Raw genomic sequence first — 23,402 nt, 5'->3', positions numbered from 1 at the left:
GGGGGCGGGGGCTGGACGCATGGCACCCACCCCCGCGTTCTCTTTTTTTCTTGTGGGGGAGGTGGGGGGCTGCCATGTGGCACCCGCCCCCTACCTCTCATTAACTAATATAAAGATGCTTATGATGCTCCTTAATCGGATTGATCATCCACGATAATGGGTCAAGCACTATAGAATGGGTGCAAAATAAAAACTAGATGACTCATACGTGCCTGGCCAAAAGATGGGCTAAGATGAGATCGTGCACCTTTTAGGGATGCTTTTAATTTTAGTAGGGTGTTAACTAGTTACCGAAAGGACATGTTCACAATAGTGGGCCCCATGCTGATAAGTATTCTCAACCCCCCATTGCTGAAGGATTGTTTAGAAGCACCATGCTAGATCAGAGACTCATGCTTAACTTGAATAAACAATGCATGATGCATTGCAATCTCATCAACTAAAGGGTGAAAATAATGCTTTGTATGGTTTTTGCCTAATGGCTCCATGTCTTGCCTTCAACTCTCAGCATTGCCTTGTATTGAAGCTAACATGATTAATGCATGGCATATGGTCTTAATGCTAGTTACATGTGGTTCTAGGGAATATGGATGTATTTGCATATAGGTAATGGGTGGCCTTAAAGTCACATTCTCTTTGGTAAATCCAAGAAAAACAAGCTAGACTAGCATGCAAGTGCAATACAAGCAGCTTACATCAATCCAATCGTTGGCTCGAGCTTACTCACCAAGTACAAATTAGATATTACAATATTAGTAGCCCTTGCACTATTGATAGCCCATGATAGTTGTGGTAGCCCAACACAAGTTTAGATTATTACAATATTGATAATCAAATACAAATGTAATCGTCTGTCCAATTGGTCAACTTAGAGTGCCATGATACATAAGTGCTCTATATACGGTTTGAAACTTATGGATTATTGTTGTTCTTGTGGCTTCGTAAATAAGGATGCTTTGGGTATTGCTATTGAGGACATAGCATTTGAGTGGGAGGAGATTGATGGGATTAAAACACGATAGTCTCATTTGGCAAGCCCATTCATACATGTCTTGGACCACTACTTTGTCTTCAACAATAAGAGTTGCACTCTAATCAAATTAGATTTAATTGCATTACAAGATATGAAATGTATTGTTACACTAAATTTTGATACATCGAGAAAATTCTTTGCATCAATGATATATTCTACAATATGATTGTTGATAATATGCTTTGAAATATCCGTTAATTTGTACCAATGCTATCAGGGTATTTAGCATCTATAGTCAAAAGTTTTAGAGACTCAACTAAGAAGAGTGCAAAATAGTAGAAGAAGCTAGTCTGAAACAACTGAAATCCAATGCATATAAGAGACCCAACTATAGATTATAACTGTGGCATAAAATCTTGAACCCAAACCATATACCTCATTTACATTAACATACAAGCCAAGAACTAAGGTTATTACCAATAGAAACTTGATTATAATCAGCCCATATGCATTAGAGATCACATACATGAGTTTAAGCATCAAACAATGTATTTGGGCTCAAAAAAATGCCAACATATTCATATGAATTGTTTGGAATCTATGTAGCCCATATAGACATGTAAACTCCTATTTTTGATTCCCAATATACTCTTCTTTTAGTCCAAAGCTTTAGTCTTGCAATATACTACAATAGTAGATCAAGGTACATCAAAATAGTCCACAATATACCTCTATTCAAGATAGCGAACATCATTAGGAAACAAATGAACTCCCAAATGGGCCCTTAAAAATAATATAGTTTAAGATGTAGGCCTTTTGGATTGTCCAATAGGAAGGCTAGATGTTGACATCCATGGAGGGTGAATCTTCTCTCTCTAAATCTTGGGTTTTTTATTAAAAAGGGGGTAGTGGGGGATTTAAAAAAAGAGAGAATGAATAGTACACAAAATTTGAGTTTCTCTCACCTTGTATTTTCCCCCTTTTTTGGAGAATTTTCAATTTCGATCTTTTCCCCTCTCACGAAATTAGTTTGACCCAAAAGTTGAGCAACATACCACTTTTCCTCTCTTCTCTATACTCATGAATTTTCATCTCCATTGAAGCTCCCTGGTGAAAGTATTAGGGTTTTGAGCATTTTGCTTACCTTTGCACTTTCTTCTCCATGCAGCTCCAAATTTTGAGCAAAACACAGGTGCCCATCTCTCTTTACATTTTCTTTTGTTTGCTATTTTTTTCAATGGGATTTGATGTTGTTTCTTACTGTTATTGTTGTTTTATTACAGAGGTTATTTTGGGTAGGAGGAAGAGGTGCTCATCTATCTCTCTCTCTCTCTCTCTCTCTCTCTCTCTCTCTCTCTATGTGTTGTTTCTCTTTTATGTTTTGTTTTCTTGCAGAGTTTATTTGTAGCAAGAGACGAAGGTGTTAATCTCTCTCTCTCTGTTTGGTTTTTTTAATTATATATTTTCAATACAACATAATGTTAGTTCTAACCCTTCTTGTTGTTTTATTGTAGAGATAATTTTGGGTAGCATTGCATAAGTTCTCATCTCTCTCTTCCTCTCTCTTTCTCTCTCTATGTTTCCTCTTCTCTACTATTTTTTCAGTATACCTTCATGTAAATACTAACTCTTGCTATTGTCTTTTGCAGAGATCAATTTGGGAAAGATTGGATAGGTGCTTATTTTTTTCTCTCTAGCGTACTCACACACACTCTCTTTCTTCCTCTCTGCATTATCCCTTTTCTAATATCTTTACAATAGGGTTTGATGCTAGTTCCAACTTAAGGATCAATTGTTGTTGCAGCACTGAACACAAGGTAGACCAGAGATTTTGTAGCTCAGTTTATGGGTAAATCTACCATATTTTGTGGTGCCAAAATTTATTCATTCAATTAGTAACTTTTATATTTGATGGGATTGATGTTTTCTTTTGTCCATCATTTGCAATGGGTTTTGATCAACAATGATTCAATCTTATCTTTAGTAGATCACCTTATAGGTAAATTGGCCCTATTTTGTATTGCTCCTATTCATGCAGTTATTTAGATATTTTTTGTTAAAAGAGATTCATGCAAGTTTTTTTTATAAAGGAATTCATGCATGTATTTTTTTATACATGTAAGTATTGTACAAGGTTTAGGTAAAGCACATAATTCTCGATCGATTATTTTGATGTGATAAGTGATTCCTTTGTGCTGGATGATATGGATCTGCTGGAAGTCGATGGTTCAAAAATCCTCTGCTTTATTAGTCCTGGTGTCCATTTGGATCTCCATGCCAATTGGTAATGATTCATGAAACGCTTGTATCATATCATCCATATAACTCACAATGTGTTGAGTCATAGAATATCTTAGGTGTCAATCCAATATGCCTATTAAGATTTGCATGCCATGTGGCTGCTATCCTTGTAATAACTACTCTATAATACCCATGTTTAATACAATGTATTGAGTCAAATCAAACTCCTATTCATTATAATAAAATTTATTTTGTCAAAATTCTTTGAGTATTCTTGTGTTATTCTTTTCATTATATTTCATGTAAATGGTATGATTAAAGTGATGCCTTGAAATTGAATCTATACTTTGTGTCAATGTACATATTCACATGTGTTTCAATATCGATGTTTGTGTCTGTTTACAAAAGTGTAAACATCTCTTAATGCCATCTTGATTTGTATGGCATATTGGTGATCACTAGACATACTTAAAATGCTTATTATTTAGGGGTTAATACATGCTTCTTTATATCTAATGCGTAGGTTATATTGCTTGAGAGAAGAACAAGCATTCTCTTGATAGAAGTACATAACAGAAAAGATGAAGGGAATTGGATCATTGATGCGTATCATTACTCCGTCTTGGATACATATGCGTCCAAGTATGAAGGGAGCTTTCAAGGTGAAAGCATCTGCAATTGTCGATGTATCAAAGCACTAGAAGGGTAAAATTTTAGCTCTTAGACAAAGGAACATTGATTCTCATCTTGTAACAAAGGCGTTTGTACAACATGTATTCATACAAAAACAAATATATATTGCATCCACTGTGTCTTTCAATGAAACATTGCAAATAGTAAGTATTTGCAACTCATTGAGAATGAGAAATTTCATGATATCTATGTAACTTCTTGTCTTGTATTTATAAAAGTATACCCTTCAGATTGCTGTGAGTAGCACAATGTTGAGAGTTTCACAGGTTCTTTTAAGTGTTACCACCTCGAAATTGGTAGATTGCTCTTTGAGGGGCGCACAACTAAGCAGCTCGAAGAGGACCTTGTTTTCTTTTATGACTCCAAGTACATATTACCCAAGGGGGTTCGAGAATATAGAACCCTTGAGTCTATGCACATATTGAATCTCAATAGTATAGAATGGCCACTATGTAGTAGCGACATTTTGCACATGTGTAGCACAAAAATTTCAGCAGACATATTGAGCTCTATGAAGCCAAGCACTGACTCAAAGAATGTACATCTAAGTTGGTTCATACCAATTGCAATTTTTACACATGTTTTCAAGGAATGTAAGGGTTTAAGACGTACCAGAAGCACGTACGTCATAAAAAGTGCATCGGAGGATTATGTAACAAGGATTTTAGGCAAAACCTGGACATCAAAAAAGACTCACATTCCTTACATAGTGGAGTGTTGAGTCACAACAAGGGACATGGCTTTCAGTTAAATTTTTTCTCTTAGTCGACTATTATCTTATTTTGGGATGGATCAACTAACCTTTCTTTCCAATTACATGTACTTTGTCACATGACAGACTTAATGCCTAGTATTCAAGTATCATAGATGGAGGATGTTCAAGGGTAAATGGTTGTGCCTTGATCAAGACACGCGTGAAAGTGCAATTGTGGATGTTACTATCATTTGTGAGGGCCACGAGCCCCAAGTATTGCAAATGGAGGATGATTGTTTCTTGAGAGTATATGCGCCAGGAAATTACAATGTTAATGCAAAATCCACCTGTTAATTTCTATTTTAAACTAGATGGTAGAAAAATTCAAATCCGAGATGAGGATATTGTTACCAATGGAAAGTGTGTGGCTCCACATATTTTAGAAATTGTAGAGTCTCCCTAAAAATCCCAACACCACAAGTTGTAATATCCAACACTTGTAAATTTTCAATTTTTTTTTGCCAATAGAATATTGTCACTTGCAAACTTGCAAATTTAAAACTTATGGTATTTATGTAAAATCATACATTTGTTATACACTTTTCATATCAACACATTTACATATGCATGTAAACTTTACAAAGATGTAAGTAAAGCCATAACTAAATATCGTATGCAAATAGCCCTTAATGGTTTAAAACTCAAGGTTTTTAAGGTAGAACAAGTTTAGTTCTTGTTTCATTGTTTCATTTCACACTTTCTCTCTTCATCTCTTTATATCCACCACATCCCTCCTACCTACTGCGATGGATACTTGCGCACACTTTGATGAGAGTGGATCCACAAGACTATCTTTGCTAGCCAAGGTGACGCGATATGTTAGGTTTTCTCTAAGAACTTCAACCTTGAAAGCGTGCTCTCATCGTTGGATCTCCCCTTTCGGTTTTGGAAGACTTTGTAAGCACCATTAACACCATATTGGGGAATATGGGAATTTCCCATAAGTTCAGGACACGTAGTCAAATCTTTGGATTTGTTATAATTTGAACACTATAACTCCAAATCGAGTGCTCTATACCTCAATAGATTTCATTTTTCAAGCACTTTTCAATGATAGGTCATATCATATGGTTTTAAGAAACTTGTGGGCATGTTATCAAGGTGCCACCTTTTTAGTATTCAAAAAATGAAAATTGGGAGATTCCCAAACTCACTAATATTGTGTTCATTGCTACCTACACATACTCCATTAAGGGATCCGACATGACTTGGGTGCCTCTAGAATAGCTCATGGTATTTCAAGCAAGGAAGAATCACCAAAAAGTGGTGAATAGGTGTCTGGTCCACATGGATCCTTCACACAGAGTATGCACCGTTCCCATGGGCAGTGCACTAGGTACAACACCTTTGAATCTCGTGGAGTGTGATTGTGCATTGGTAATTTACCTCCTTGCATTGAATACACCCCTAGAGGAGGAGAGCGATGAAGATACAACTCCACAGGTTGTTGCTATTACATACACGGGAGAAGAACCAATTGAAGAGCTCATAAATGTTGAAGAGGAACATCGGGTGGTGGCAGAGCAAGGGTTGGCTCTCATGGTGCCATTTTCTTCAAAACAGTCACAAGTTGACAAACCCAACCTTGCCTCCTTGACGCCCATTGAAGTAGATGGTGTACAATACTTACTTCTATAAGATACGCTACAATACTTGGAAATGAAGGAAGAAGAGTTGTTTTCTATCCTAGTCAGGGATTCGATGGAAGACCTGATCGATTATGATTACATGGATGTACATGTGACGATGGTACAGATTGGAAGATATGATGGCACAAGCTTAGATACAGTGAGTGCCATCATAGCAACACAGGAGCACATTACCTCAGTTGAAGAAGATTTTCTTGTGTTGAATGCTAAATTTGAAGCACTACAATATGATTTGTTCGAACCAAGGCCCCAGTTTCCTACCAAGGAGTTTGTAGATCCCTCTGCCCAAAGAGGTGCCTCGCTAACACATGAGGAAATGAAGATACAAGATGATCTGGAGAAGGTGAGATTTCTAACTACCATATATTTTTATGCGAGAAACTTGGCAGTAGGCCCCAGACCCCAAACTTCGGACAGCAGGGTAGCTGCAGGCATCATTTTTTGCCAAGATTTCACTGGTGGACTCCAGGGGACCCGATGCACCCTACCGTCAAGTTTTGTCGATGTCTAATAACTCTAGGCTAGTTGTTAAATATAGTGTTTTATTTTACTTTGTCATTTAGGACATACTATATATAGATGAGTTTGCATCAAGGCAAGGCATACGAATCGACTAAAGGATTCAGCTCTAAAGGAGTACATTGGCAACCTTGTTGCAGACTTGGTGGTCTTCCATAAGAAGTGCTCACCACGAGGTCAAGAAACTATCATGAAAATTTGAGCTTTGACCAAGTTTGGACATTTTTGAGCAATACTTGTGACATCTAACTTGGAGAAGGTGGTGCTAATCAAGCGGTCAAAGCTTCTTTACTTGTTTGACCAAATGCGTGGTGGAGCAATGTGTGTGCTTACTATATTAGGTGACCTTGCTAAAGTGTCAGATCCGCTTCTCCTGGAGAAAGAGCTGAAGGGGGAGTGTGTCATTTTTGAAGCAAAGAAGGAACTTCTATTTTCGTTGGAAGCTGGCCCCTCCTCTCCACCGATAAAAAAGCCAAGAAACGAATGAGAGTTCTTGTTGGCTATCGACTTATTGTATCTGCCATCACTATTAGCCACATCGCATGTAATTTTCTTGATGAATATAAGATATTTTACTTTATCCCTATAAATAAATATTTATTGAATAAATATGTGGTCCGTGTAAGTGTGACGATAATGTGTGGTACGTGAATAACACATTCACATACGTTAACATAATCCAATTTAATACTGCACTTGCGATTGGGCTTAAGCAATAATATAACTAGTATCCATACGTATTACTACTTTCTATGCATATGTACGTTAAACAAAAATTAAGAGTCGTACGTTTCAAGAAACAAAATAAAATAACTTCACTCAATTATTTAAATTCAATACACATCGCATGAGGTATTATGTATATATATATATAAATATTCCAATGTGGCAGAGTATATAAAAATTTTTAGCCTTCCAAGATGATATGGTGCTATAATACTCATTACAAAACCTTACATCATTAATCTCATAACCTATGGAGGAGTCCCCTTGACGTGTGAATGCCGAATGATAAAGTTCATGTCTTTATCTGTGATTGTGATGCACTTTGCATGGATAGCCGCTAGCTATGTATCATCGAACAAGGCAATGAGAAACCCCTCTACAGACGTTTGCAATGCCTCCATAGCTATAGTCGTCCACCTTTCTACTAGTGGGCCATCTTGCACTTGCGCCCACTTCCCATCCCTTTCAGCTCCAAGTCTTGAATGATTTTTCGAACAACCTTATGAAAAGATCTTTTCGGGATGAGAAGCTCGTATCCACGTTGGATTCTCCTTATCTCCTGAAGGGCAACAATGTTGTCCGGTTTCCATCTCCTCTTCTTTTGTGGTGGTCGTTGTGCTCTATGGGGAGCACATACTACTGTTGCACTAGAGGAGACTCCACCTTGTGCTCCAGGTGGCGGGCCTTGGCGTGAGGTCTTCCCATTGCCGAAATGGTGGCATGCTTGCTTGGTGCGTGCCATACAAGCTTAAGAAGGACAAGATGGAGAAGAGGCAGAGGTTGGGGGTGTGAGAATGGAGGAAGCAAAGAAAACAAGATGTGAAAATGAGAAGAAGAATGAACTTTTAACCCATTTAAATCCCAAAACTAGGTTAATGCAGCTTCATATGCACTGTCCATCATGTGATCGTAAATCCATAATCTTTTATCAAAATGCGATGAAACTTCACACATGCACTCGTTAGGTGGCCAAGAGCCCAAATTTTTTTTCATATTAGGCATAGAAACCCATGCTAAGAAATTCCTGCGATTCATAATACCTGTATCCTCCAGGAAATATTCATCTTTTAATACCTTCTTAAATTCTGCCCAACCTGCATGTGTTTCTTGAATTTCTGAATTTCGGACTTCAAGAGCGCGCACCACGATCCGCAAGAAGTAGCGGCTCCAAACATCTTGAGAAACCCCAAAAAACTTTCTTTTCTTCATACAAATGCAGGTAAGTTGACACTTGCTAGCCATTAAACTGCTTCATCTCTTGTTGGACAGCTTTCAAGGCATCCATAGCATCACTATCACGTTTTGCATGAGCTTGTTGCTGCATATAAATGGTAAATGACTGAAACAGGTTCTTCATGACAAAAATTCTTGCAAACCCCTGGTCCAAAGTTAGCGTCTAGAGTCACTTTTTTACAACAAAAAAAAGGGCTCTTGCCCACCTGACGAGTGTGCATGTGAAGTTTCATCGCATTCCAATACATTTTAGTATTTTAAAAATTATCCCACACCAAAATTATTGATGGATTGATAATCAAAAAATCAACATTGTGACTACTGGCCCTTAGAAACTTCGCACAACATAAACTATACAAAGGCATTAGAAGTAAAGTCTATAACAAGAAATGGCAATTTTTTTGCATGTTTTTCCTATTGAAATTGACAGTGCTAGCAAAGATTGTAAGTAAGAGTTGAAAATATAGCGAAGATGCATAGTCAAAGTTGAGAGTGAAAGACAATAGTAAAATTTAATTTATATTTTAAGGGCGCGTACAACAGTTTTGCACTAGGACATAGTCATATGTCCAATGCACGAGGAGAACACTATACCAAAAAAGATAACATTACAAACTATGTTCATTCCATTGGAACAAATGCATCCTTCAGTGCTTGAATATTTCTTACAAGTTGGAAGTCCTTGGGAGTTACAGTGATGCGCTTCGCATGTCATTAGGGCCAAAAATGTTTCAAAATGGTACTTGTAAGAAAATGATTAAGTTGCTAATTAAAAGAGGTTTGGAAAAGAAAAACCTTCCAAATTTGGCTACCTAAATGTGATTAATGAGAGAATGTATGATTCATTTAAGAGGTCGGGTATTAAATATCATCAATCTTTAATGGACGTTAAGTGTCACCTTTTCAGTCTTATTCTCTTGGAAATTGCAAAATCTTGTATTTTTGAATTTTCGCACCAAAAGACACTGCTCGTTTATTCCTCGACGTTCATTTTCTACACCTATCTTTCCTATGGTTCTATTTCCTTCTCTATGATATTGTTGCCCTGTTTAGGGTTCCCTACCAAAATGTTTACCAGTACCTCTTCTAGCAATACAAGCACAACCCCACCACACAAGTATAAACTTACTATTCAATTAGATCATGTCTATTCATCTTGGAGAAGTATACACCATCGAGCATTGTTGGACAAGGATGAAGCTAATAGGTTGCGATTACAAGGAAAGAAGCATGTAGACTTAAGGATGGATGGAAATATTTATCATCCGGAGCCTTCTACAGGTAAACATCCTCCTTTTTACAATATTCACGACTTCATAAGGTATGTTGGAGATGGTTGTGATGGGATGCTTGGCTATTGCATGAGGTTATATTCTGCATCTTTTACATTTAGAAAACAAATGCATGAAATGAAGGAAGCATTAACATTGGCACCAAAAACTATTTTTGAGCTAACGGACAAGATTGATAATCTAGAAAAATCTAATCAGTCATTACAAGAAAAATTATTGCGCTTGAAAGAAACTCCAATAGGATTTAGACAGAGAAAAAGACCACTTAAAAATATAATGGACTTGTGTATTCGGGTGAAGAAAAGGAGAGTAAATCTTGCAAAGAGATGTGTCTCTAATATTTCAAGTATTAATATTCGAGAGAATGATGAGAGGATTAAGCTTATTAAAGAAACCATGACAAAGAAGGACATTATAAGGATTCTTAAATCACTTGAAAATGTAGACTTGAGAAGCCAAACTCTGAAAGAGTAGTGAAAGATTTAAAGGGAACAACTAAACCAAATGAAATAGTGGAGACATGTGACAGTATGGGTATCAGCCATCATAAAGGTTATCATGCTCTCTATAAATTGTGGTTTACAAATCTTAAATGTCACAGAAAAAGTGCATTTGGTTTGCCTCAGCCTCTTGTAGTTTCAATCGCTATGACAGCTATGAATCGTAGGATTCCATATGTTTTTGGAGAGGATATCCATATAGAAGGATCTATTCCCTATGAAAAACATAAAACAAATGCATTTTTTTAATACAACACATTTAATAATATTTGGATTGATCTTAAAAGAGTCCAGATTGCAATGGTCCATATGTATTAATTTACTGTCCAAGAATGTGGTCGTATTTTGAAGCTCGCACTAAAATTAGATGAAGCACAAATTCAAAAAGGACAAAAGATAGAAAGAGTCAGTATCTGTATCATGAACAAGGCATTGGATTACAATACTGGTAGGGGGCAAGAACAACAGTTTAAGATACAATCCGAGATGGATCTTTGGTGGATTGGTGTGGCCCAAGTACTAACTGAAAGTCATGAAATCTTGAAATGGTTATTCTCTCATACAAGTATTCCTAATATTATAAAGTCTCAAAGTGAAGGTGAAATGTTGATAGTCAATGGTGTTGGTAGTTTTAATTTTGAATGGCATATGAGTCTTGACTTAAAAAGTATCAAATGTATACTTGGATTAAGTAATGGGGCTAATGCAAAATATCCTTGTATTTATTGCATGGAGAGTTTGGGATCCAAAGAATGGAGTACTTTGGGCCAGCAAGAAGAGCCCCGACTCGGAACTCTATAGATTTGAGCAATATCAAAAACGTCGATGGCTTGTGGGATCCTATTCTCGCAATCTCTCTAAGGAATGTTCATATTTGTACATTACATGCAGAGGTTAGAATAATTGATAAGTTTCTTAGATTGTATCTTGACTATGCATATTCAATAAAACCAATATCTTTGTCAGATGACTGCATTGATAAATGTGAGGCTTTACTGTCAAATATGGGTTCTCATGGAGGTCAAGTTCACCTAAGAGAAAGGATCCAATAGCCTTAGGGAAAACAAGAGAGGTCTTAGCAAATGTCTCTATGGGGGGTGCAAAAGCTAGATGATTTCTAAGAAATCATATTGGTAAACAAATGAACGCATTGTGGGAGTGCTGGAGAGAGTTATTTGTAATCACAACAAATGTGGCTAGCATAGCACGAATTGCATTTCTACGAATGGAGGTTTGGAGACACCTTGACATATTTTTAAAAATGCTCAGGGAACAAAATATAACATTTAACTATTCGAAAGAGTACAAACATTCAATTGTGAATCTTGTTCAAGCAATTAAGGAAGCTTGGGGATAAAAGGATATTACTTTCTACTTTGTAAGATAGACATAAATTTGAACCTTTTTGCTTTGAAAACGAGCTTTAAATATTTCAACTAATTATTGCTTGTTGGATTATCAGAGCATATTCTTCTTATTCATGGGCCTTATTTTGTGGAAGAGCAAGGGCCCCTAGCAACTTACAATAGCCAAGGTATGGAGAAATATTGCTACCAAGCACGTATGTGTTTCTTTCAAAGCACCAAACATGGAGGAGGAGCGACAAAAACCAATGCCCTTCAAGAGTTATTCAATTAGTTTTTTCGAAGACAACTTCAAAGGTCAAGAATACAATAAATGTGATGGAATCTAAAATACCGATACTATTTTCAAAATATTATATGCATGGCTAGCTTTTAAGAGCCTTTACATCCTCATCCTCCTCATGCATTTTTCCTCTATAACGTAAAAACTTTCTTCTCTTGTATCCAGCTATGGATTTGATATCTGTTTTGTTTGCTACTAAAACACAAGATGAGTATCCCAAGAAGTATCTAGCCTTGGAGATAGAGAAGCTGGAACCATAACCAAATATTTGGATGGCTATTGTCTTTTCCAAAAACATAACTTTGTGCGCATTGTACTGCAAACTTGAGTATCCAAGAATCCTTGTAAGTGCTTTAACACAGACAATTGGCCATGAGGCCTCCTCTAAGAAAGTGCTATGCAAAACCAACAGAATATTGGGATCAATCTTCTATATATAATGCCCAAGTGCAACATCCTTTAGGGAACTGCTACCAACTCTCAATCCTTTGGCTCTTCTGCAATCTCCAACTGTAAAAGCAACAATCAGAATGAAAAAAATGAAAATATGTATGTGGTTCCACAAAAACAAAAGAATGCATTACCATTTGATTTTCATCACTCTCAAGTTTGCTTGGATTCCATAAGCTAATTGATGTCTCCTTGACATCCTTGAGCTCCTTTACATATTCTAACTCCTCCCTTCTAAAATTGGAGATTTCAAGCTTCTCTTGAAATTGGTCAAACTCTTTGTTAGCAGCCTGTAACTCTTTCTCAGCATCTTTAACCTTGCTTAAACATAGGGAAAAGCATTTGATGCATCTATAAACTTATCATCAGACATTTAAGTATCTAATTTGAGCAAGTCCTCCTTGGACTTGTTTTTAACATCCACTATGCCTTTTGCATCTACCGATGCCTCTGCAGTAACTGCCAAGCAATAATCTTCTCTCAAATTGAAAAGAATTTTGAGATCATACAATAATATGTACTTCTTGTCTTTAATTGGGAAAGTAGGAAAAGGTGGAACAATAAGGCTTGAAGGAATGTCAGATGGCTCATCAACCTCTATAGTGGTCTCTTCAATTACGGTCTTTGCTTTGAATTCAGCAACATCCAGGTCCTTTGCAACTAATGCTTCCATCTGGGTGTCTAGTTGCTCCTCAATATCAACTTCATCTACAATCTCTTTAAGAAGGCAACAGCTAGATAATTTTGAGGTTTCTTTATGATTTTCATCATATCTTAGAGGGTATTTCACAAGGGAAAATACAATGAATGTAGTAGACTTAAGCATAATCTTGCATTTTTTGGGGTGTAAACAACATAACTCGGGTGCAAAAAATATATCAAGAGAATGATAACCACATTTCTTGGTAAACAAGGACTTCTCAGTGGCCTGACCTTCCAACTAGGGTGTGAACATACTCCTTAGAATCCAACTGAACAAAAAGATATGCCAACTCTGCAAAATCTTCCTTGATAAAGTCATTTGAGAAATTGAGAACTTGATCAAGGTCCCACCCTAGATTGAAAATTTCCCTAGCTGTTGGATAGAAACCAATGTCAATATTGTTTTCTATGAGAAAATCCAAAAGCTTCTCAGAGGCTGTGACATTTATAATTTGAGACAGCCCTGGGATCCTCACAGGAGACTTTGAAGCATTTCCCTTCTTTGGATCCTTGCTTGAACCTTCAGTTGTCACAGACATATGAGATGCTATTGAAACATCTGAGGCAACTGACTCCTTTGTCATTGTGAACTCAAGGACTCTTTTTCTCTTCATATATGTGGAGGCAGACATGTGTGACATCTCTGTACCAGACATCTTCTTGAGATTCAATAGCTTTAGACTGCTTGCCTATACAATGCGAATATCAAGGTATAAGCCTTTTGAAGTGGTGCACTCGCTCCATGTTGGAGGATCTAGAAATATAACGCGAATAAGAGCCTTTTGGAATCTCCAAACACCAATATCGTGCCATTTTCGCGAGAGTAGGAAAACGAGTGCTAGACAAGTCAACAATATGACGCGATAGGAAGAAAGTCAAAATCTTTCTATTTATCTTCTCACAATGTGTTGGATGAGTTAGGCGAGCTAGGAATATGACATGATATTATTGTGCCTACGGTGAGGATGATCTTGACAGGCGGATGACGGAGTATGGGACTGAGGGGGTGATAGAGTATGGATGAAGGGGGGTGATGGAGGGATGTGGGAGGGTGATGGAGGGGGTGATACAAGAGGTGACAGAGGGGGTGATGTAGGGAGTGACGGAGGGGGTGTCTTTGATGAACAAGGAAATGGAGGGGGTGATGTCGGGGTTGACTGAGGGGGTGACGAAGACGATTCGATGCGCAAGGAAATGGAGAAGAAAAGTGCGTAAATTTTTTTGGGTGGCCTTAAATAGGCACGAGGGTGGGAATAAAGAATATTCTAGAAACCCTAATCAAACGGCCAATGAGAACATGACACGTGGATATCAGCACCCATGAGTATATAAGAACTTCTTAATTGGTGCGAATGCGATTTCACACCTTACGTCACGACTACCATTCGTCCAATAGCTCTGACGTATCCAATCGACAAAGGTGTCGTACGTCCAACATTAGTGATGTCGAAAGCTACTGAAGTGTCTAAAACAATGCGATAGAATACTTTAGCAACGTAAGCAAGAACCTTCATCGCATTTTATGGTGCTCATATCTCTAAAACAATACGCTATCATTCATCAACACTTTTGCAACATCTTGAATCGTGTTGTATTGGACTTCACTGCACTCCGATCAGGAAACTCATGCATTCGTGTTGCGTTGGAATCTGCGAATACAAAGCGATTAGGGCAAAGCAGAAACTCAAATTTGCTCTATCCCATTTTATTGGTCCAGCCTTTAGTGCAAAGCGAGGAGGAGGGGTTCAAGGCTTCCATCTAGTCTCTATTATGGCGCGATGGGAGTTAGTTGTCTTCGTATTTAGCTTCCTTATCACACCGTGTGGGTTTCGATGGCTAAGACAAAACAAACTACAAGGAAGGTCTTGGTGAAGAAATCTTCTGAAGAAGGTCCTGAGCTAATTGTTGAGGAGACAGTTGAAGAAATTGTTGTCCCTGTTACACCAGCAGGTTAAGTTTGTTCATGTCAATCCTCAAAGAACAAGTTATCTGATGAGTTTGAGCCCTCAGCTTCTCCTCACTCTCAGGTTTCCAAGGAAGCCCTTGTGAGGAAAAAGAGAAAGTCAAGATGGTTTTACATGTAGAGGTGTTTTACAGAGATCAGGAATGCTCAAAAGTCAACTAGTCACCTCATTCTTAAGGCTGCATTTTTTAGACTGGTCAATGCGATATCTGATAGATTGTCCTCTGTTGCTTCTATGGATGACCTCAACAAGAGATGGCAGTTGTTTTCCCTACTATGCTTGCAAGAGGCAGCATAGGATTTTTTAATAGATTTTATGAATGATGCTTATATTGCAACTGCCCATGCACATCAAATGACATTAATGAATAAAGACTTTAATATGGTTAGCACACTTAGATATAGGTTTGACAAAGTTTTGAAGCCTCTTCCATCAACTAATCAAAAGGCATTTGAAATCCTCAATGTTCCACCCAGGAGAAAGCAAAAAGAGCCACCAGCACCCAAGATTGAAGAGGTTACCCATTTGTATCCTATAAAGGTTGCAAGTGAGCAGGAGGTTGTCTTGGAGGAGAAAAGGAAAGAGGTAATAGAAAATGAGGATTTGATCTGGCAGAGAAAGATTTTGTCTCTTGGCCAAGTGAACTACGAGGGGATGGGCAAAGTGTATGGCCAAATGGTCGTGAATGTTTATGTTAATCCTAAAAAAGAAAACTACCTTAGCATTTCTCCAGAGGATAAGATCCTATTTGAGAAAAAGGATACTCAACTAACAGATTCAATAGTTTATTGTTGTTTGAGGTAAGGACTTTTGCTTCTCTTTATGTATAATAAAGTTTTCCAAGGATCCTTATATTGCAGTCATTCTCTTATTCATTCTTTACTTTGTATACAAGGCATATGTTGCTTCTCTTAGCATTGATATTGCTAAGGATATATTTGTTATTGATCCACTTCTCTCTGTGGATTTGTTTTCAAAATCTGATTCAAATATTGCAAGGTTTTTTAAGGACTTCGATAGTGTCACAAACCATCATATTTTTTTTCCATATATTGAAATGTACTCTCTTCAACATTTCATCTCTTGATAATTTGTCTTTAAGGTTATTTCTCACTTGTGTTTTGGTTTGTAGAGGACACTAGAGCCTAATCTATATCGACATTCCTGCAAGAGAGGTCATTTTTATGAATTCTATTTCAAGTATCCATGGTCAATAAAAGATGTATTATAAACACTCTTTATTTTATCTTTTATTGGATAAAGTTTATAGTATTCGCTAATAAGTTAATATGTGTAGTGCTGCTAGACTTGTTACTACTCACTTGGACACCAACTTTCAAAGCATTGTTGATCCTCAGAGACCTTTCAAGTTTTTGCTTCAAGAGGTCACATTGCAAAATGGCATACATAGTTGTGGCTGGAGAGTGGTTTCAAATGCTTTGAGGATAATAAATTCAAAGTTACTGAATGTAGAGGGGGTGAATGTAAGTTTCCTATGCTTTATCCTTTTTATAGTGAAAGTCTTTTGCTACTTCAAATAACTTGTGTGCTTTGTTACAGTGCAGAGACTACCCTGGGTCATACATGTGGTGGATACGAGAGAGGTGTATTGAACTAGTTTTAGATAGGGAAATTACACCGGTGGACCCAAATTCCCCTCTCCCAGGTAAAAATTCCAAAGGATAGGCAACAATAAAGGGCAAAGGCAAGAAAATGGCAACCACTAAGAAAAAGAAGTCTCCAAGGTCCAAACAAAAGGGGCCCAAATTGAAGGGCATGCCTAAGCTTTCTCCATTGAAATTTATTCCATCCCCTCTAAAGCCTAAGGAGAAAAGAGTGCCTGAGGTAATTAAGTTCTTCAAGCGATCAAGGAAAACACCTATTAAGAGGAAAATAGTGATGACCGATGAAAGTATGGAAGATGAAGCAACTTTTCAAGAGAGAAGTCTTAAGGATGGAGAAGCTATAGATCAAGGAGAAGCTAAAGAACAGCTCGAGGATGGAAAAGACAAAGGTCAAAGAGAAGCTAGAGAATAGCCTTATAACTACCAGTTTGTCTATTTGTAGTAAAGTAACATTCCCCTTGTGTATATATCTGTAGTGCAATATTCTAACCCAAAATGTAATTATATGTCATTTTGATCTTACCCATGAAATATGATTTTTTGTAATTCATAGAATCATAGAGAATTACAAAGCTTGTACTAAGTCTTTCCTATTAAATTGCACTGCACTTTTGTAACTCATGATATAGTGAAATCATTTTGGTCCACAAATGACGATTTGTTATTCACAGAATCACTATAAAGCTTATACCAAGATTTTTTTTAATAGTACTTATCAATGTGTATAATTCCATGTTTCTGATAGCAATATTTGTAAGCAAAAGAAAAATTCAAAATTATTTATACATGCATATTTATGGTCCGAAACTCACAACACTAGGAGGCAAACAACTCATACATGATACAAAGCTCTCAGCTCTTTTTCCAACTATAGCACCATTTACCTTGAACTTATATCCAAGAGTAAAATTCTCTAGACTCCAAGGTGTCTCTTACATCCTTAAGACTCCACTTTGAAGTAATGTTCGCCTCCTTTACTTCTTGTGCGGCAACTTGTACTGTAAGTTTCAATGTCTTACAATCAATATCTAAATCTAAAGCAAGCACCCAATCTAAGTTTGTATCTTCTGTAATCAAAACCTATGATAAGATATTTTTGAGATATATTATAGGATAAACCCAATGATTGAGGACACACATTGCACCTTATAATCTCACCTTCGTGGTCAAATTTCTTGACTTTCCAACATAGACCTAAAATTTTGTCCAAATCTTCCTCTGAAAATTTTTTGTTTAGCCATGAAACCTTCGTCCATTGTAAACATGATGTTTTAAAGCAAGCTACAAAAACATGCAAGGGTAAAAACCACGACAAGCGTACTCTTCTCAAGATCCTTCCAGGATTCATAGCCTTTTGAAAATTTTGAGCAATCTTGATTTTAAAACTCTCCATTGTTGCTTCATTAGGCATCTCCCAATCCAAACATGAGAGGCTTGATAACTGCAGATCTTCAAGGTATCCATACATACCTGCTCTTGAAGGAACCACATATTGTGCATAATACACAAAAATTCCAATTTCATGAAAAAAACTCGTGGTCTGATCAACATAAATAATGTCTGCAAATTCTTTATAAATGGCATGGAATGTTTCGTTGAGGCTCTGTGCAGGTTGCCACTCGAAACTTGTTGATGGAAAGATATCTACAACCAGCAATCCATTATTTAGTATATGCTTCAAACAAAACCATACACTCACGTAAACCTAACAACTCAAACTTACAATGTGCTTGCTAGGAAAAACATTCCCGTGGAGCCAAGTGCACATCTCTAGCCATGTAAACATGTTGCACCAAAGCGAACCAGTCTTGAGATGTGGTTTTGAAGGTAAAGATACATCCCTTCCAATGATATTTGATAATCCCTTGTTTTGTTTTTTTCACTCTGTGAGAGCCCCTGCAAGATGGTAGCATTGTAACCTAATCATTTATAGTAAATGTTTTGGGCTCCCATTCTCCATTTGCGCTCTTGCTATACATGATGCAAGAGTTTATGGAATAATAAGGACGCCTTATGGATGCCATGTAGAAGGCAACGAGTATGTAGACAATGTGCAAAGAAAGAAACCTAAATAGAGAGGTCAATGAGACAAATTAAAAATACTACGAGTGCCAATAACTTTGAAAATTATCCCAATTTTCAAAATGGTCTTAATTAACTTAACTTTGTCATGTCTTCGTCAGAGATTTTGACAGCTTTTATTAGTTAATAGGGGCCATTGGAACTACCAAAACTTGTCAGGGTTTGAAAATTTCGGCTAAATAGGAGGGGAGAACCACAAAATGAACTCTACTATCTCAAAAGTAGAGGAGACAAGAATACAATATTTTTGTCCACGTGGCAAAATCTCTTTGGCCCTTTCCTTAATCCACAGATTAACAAAAGTGCTGTTATTAAAGTTTTTCAGCCTTAATGTATTGCGCAACGCTATGCATTAGTAATCAAGTCAACTAAAAAGGCCTCTATATCACACTATAGAGCATGAAGACATTCTTTTGTGAAGAAATCAAGTCTATCTTGACCTTATGCCAAAAGCCACCTCCTACTTTCTGTGGGGTAGAGGTCTTGTACAATCTCACGAACAAGTCTCGATAAACTCGCCTTCGGAATGATGAGATCAAAAGAGCATTGATACCTCCTGATTTATCTCAAGGCCACTGTACCTGGCTTCCACTTGCATTTCTTATGGGGTTGCTAAGGAGGACCCTTGTGAGGGTGGCTTAAGGAAGCTAGGTTAGGTTGAGAAGGGGGTGCATCTGAGCTAATAGATACTCCAAGGGGCTGAACACGATATGGGGCTTTGAGCGGAAGCTTATTTGCAACTACCTTAGACCTAGCCATCTTTCCTGCACAAGAGATATAAGAACTCAATGAATAAGATAGAACGTGAAACCCTCTTTTATATAATCCTAATTGAATTGCATTCACACTAGTGAACACATTGTTCATCTTACTATCTTAGCTCTCTTCGAGCCCACTTGTTTCCTTGTCGAAGCCTTGCTTCTAGCCACTTGGCATGGTTTTCTTTGGCACTTGAGGCTTCATCATGCACTCTTTTAGTGACACGACATGATTCCATCATGTCTGCAGCTGATTCATCAACACTTTCATTTTCTCTCTTTTGCAAGAGTTTAGCTTCATCCGCTACTATAATCCTATACCACCAAGATAGCAATTGGATCATTGGATTGCTACCATTCACCCCTCCACCATGATTGGTTTTTCTTTGGTATGCAACACGCACTATCCAATGTGAATTTTCCATCCCTTGTGTGGACCAAATTCCGATGCTTCCCTTTTCTGCAAAGTATGGCCCATATGCCTCAAGGATATGCTACAAAGACACATATCACACATCAGTAAAACTATGCTCAATAGTTTATACAATTCATATAATTTTAATATATTAACTTAGTATGCACCATGTAATGTGTGATAGATCTTTTGCCCCACACTTCCACCATGTTTTTATAGAAGCTATGCAGAGCATCGGTAAATTCTTGCTTATCGTCATTGTGAAACACCATCTTGCGAAGTAAGGGAGCCAATTTGTTAAGACTTATCCAAACCTTAGCTTTGGCCAACCTTGTTTTTCCTCCATTACTTCAATCAGGAACTGCAAAATGTAACTTTTTCCACCCATCATAGTCCTACGGCCTACAAGCCATGACATTCCCTTCCTCATTGATGGGTGCTGAGAGAAACTTCCTAGTGTTTGCTTCTCCAAAGCAAGGCTTTTTTGGCAAGTTACCAAATTTTCTTGATCCTTTTTGGCGAGTTACCCAATCCCTACACGGGGAGGTAGTGACAATAAATAACAATACTGGGCTTTTACAAGTCTGGTAATTGGAATGAGTACAATCTAAATCCCTTAACGAGGATCCATTGGAGGGCAAGTCTGGTGCCAGCAACCACAGTAATTTTAGCTCCAATAGCATATATTTAAGTTTTTGCAGTTAAAAAGCTTGTATTTGGATCTCGGGGTGGGGCGTGCGGTCCGCCTCCTTTGGTGTGCACTGATCGCCCCACCCTTTCTATCAGAGATGCACTCCTGGACTTAATTGGCTGGGACGTGGATTCGGCAATGTTACTTTGATCAGGAACTGAAAAATGTAACTTTTTCCACCCATCATAGTCCTATGGCCTACAAGCCATGACATTCCCTTCCTCATTGATGGGTGCTAAGAGAAACTTTCTAGTGTTTGCTTCTCCAAAGCAAGGCTTTTTTGGCAAGTTACCAAATTTTCCTGATCTTTTTTGGCAAGTTACCAAATTCTAACAAAAGCATGCAATGAACAAATGTGAATATGATCCAATGGAATGTTGAAGATGGGCTTCCAAGTGGGATCTTCTCTATTGCGCGTCAGTGCAGCACTTGTCACCCTTTTCCAGTTATTCTTTTCGTCCTTTCCTTCCACCCTCTTTGTCAAGAAATATAGGCATGGATTCTTTGTATTTGCACCATTGGAGATTTCACACATGCATTTTAAATTTTTCAAGTCTCCTGCAAGATGCCATTCAACCAAGTATTGACCATACCCTTCAACCGAGAGTATCTCACCATGTTCCTGATGATCGATGATGCTTGGAATGCTTGTGTGCGTAAAGAACAAATGCAGCACCTCAAATGTTTCCATAGGAACTTCAAATGCAATGAGCCACCACACACGGCACTCAGATTGAACAATAAAATTCCATGGGTTGTTCTTGTCGAATTGTAAAGCTCTATTCATCAGAGTTACACTAATTCTTTCAAGCTTTACTCCTTTGACGACCTCACTTTCATTTAATTTTATAACAAACTGCAATTTACCATTACATTCCTCAACAGACATATTGTAGTACATTACCATTGCCGACTACACCTTCTACAAATCTAAATAGTAATTGTTTAGTTCGGTGAACTTCACCTCATATGCATTTTTGGTACCAACCTTTAGTGTTTCCATGCATTGAACATGCATGGGATCTCCTATCAGCTCCAAAACCTTTGTATTAAGTTCCCGCCGAGCCTCTATTAACTTTGAAGGTTGAGAAAGAGGCAAGATTCTATTTCTCTTCGGCACACGGCCAAACCCAGCCTTCACACCTTTGAATATCTTTGAGTAAGTCGTTGTGCTAATACCGGCCCTGTCACAAATGGATTGTGCATCCACAGCTACGAACTCGTTTAACACATCTTTTAATGTGTACTCAATCCCCTTTTCCTTCACAGCCTTAAACTTAGGATTTCTCAAAGCATTTTCCAATGTACTTGCCTTTAGCAATCTACTAATACTTGATCCAACCTCACCCTCACCTAAGTTCTCATTCTAAGATACCTTACATGCTTTGATATGTCACTTCCACAAGCCGCTATTCACAATTAACTCATTGATTGGGTTCTTCTTTCATTTGCGCTCCTGTGTTAGCTTGTTGTTGATCTTTCTTAGATTGTCCAATTGTGCCTTTGCCTCCTCATATGAGATACCAATGTCATGGATAGTCTCCTACATTGAAATAATTTGATTATTTTGTTGAATTATAGTGTCATTTAGCTGTACCACTTGTCTTATGAGCTGTTGTATATGAAGTTGATGTGCAGCGATCACATCATGACAATTTTTTATGGTTGCTTAGCAAGTTGTAAATACTTTGAACTCGTGATCATTGAGCTGCCTAATGTAACCGAGCAACCCATTTTCACCCTCACACACATACTTCAGAAAATTTGTGATTCATGAGAAAGTTGGAGGTCTATCGTTTAAGGAATCAATTGGGTAGATTCCCCCATCAACCCTCAAGTCCACATGTTTTAATTCCATTTTTCTATAACTCTGCAAAACCTGAGGGTTGACATTGGTACGCTGGGTTCTTTTGAATTATGGGTTGTATTCAATCTTTACCTCAATATGCAGCTCCTTCTTTCCTATATTCATTTTACTATTAATAAAAACGAGAAGCCTACTTGATTGTCACAAGAGGTAGAGTGGAGATGCACAAAGAGGCACACAAAGATGACAAGGGAAAGGAGGGTGTAAGTAATTCACTCTGTTAATGAAGGTTACATAAACACAAAGAAGAGGTCATAATAGAGCCATGAGAGAGTATAGATATGGGAAAAAATAGCTTAGAGGGTAGAGATATCCAAGACTTCTCATATTTTAGACGTTTCTATTTTACCTCCAAAAATATTTCCAAAAAACATGAAATTTGACCAGTTGGTTTGTTTTTTAATCAAAAGCTAGAACATAAAAACTCCCCAAAATATCTTAAAATGAACTTTCAAAATTTCATTTTCTTTGCTCTCGATTTAAAAATCAATTACCTCGTATCTACTAATCATTTTGTATTGATCCACAACCTGGGATCATAGGTATAGACAACCATTAGGGGAGTTTTGAGGTCTCAAAAATGTCTTTTAGGAGATAGAGAGAGAGTGCTCTAGACCAATA

At 37.5% G+C, this 23,402-nt stretch overlaps 1 pseudogene; it reads left to right on the top strand.

The window, feature by feature from the left end:
• The first annotated feature begins 11,670 nt into the window (after positions 1-11,670).
• On the top strand, positions 11,671-12,257 carry LOC148036880 (uncharacterized; annotated as a pseudogene).
• Positions 12,258-23,402: the final 11,145 nt, after the last annotated feature.

The sequence above is a fragment of the Lygodium microphyllum genome, chromosome 4 (genome assembly GCF_053477565.2).
Source record: "Lygodium microphyllum isolate KBCC chromosome 4, Lygodium_microphyllum_v1.1.10, whole genome shotgun sequence".
Taxonomy (NCBI): Eukaryota; Viridiplantae; Streptophyta; class Polypodiopsida; order Schizaeales; family Lygodiaceae; genus Lygodium; species Lygodium microphyllum.
This window is presented reverse-complemented; position numbering and strand designations above follow the sequence as displayed.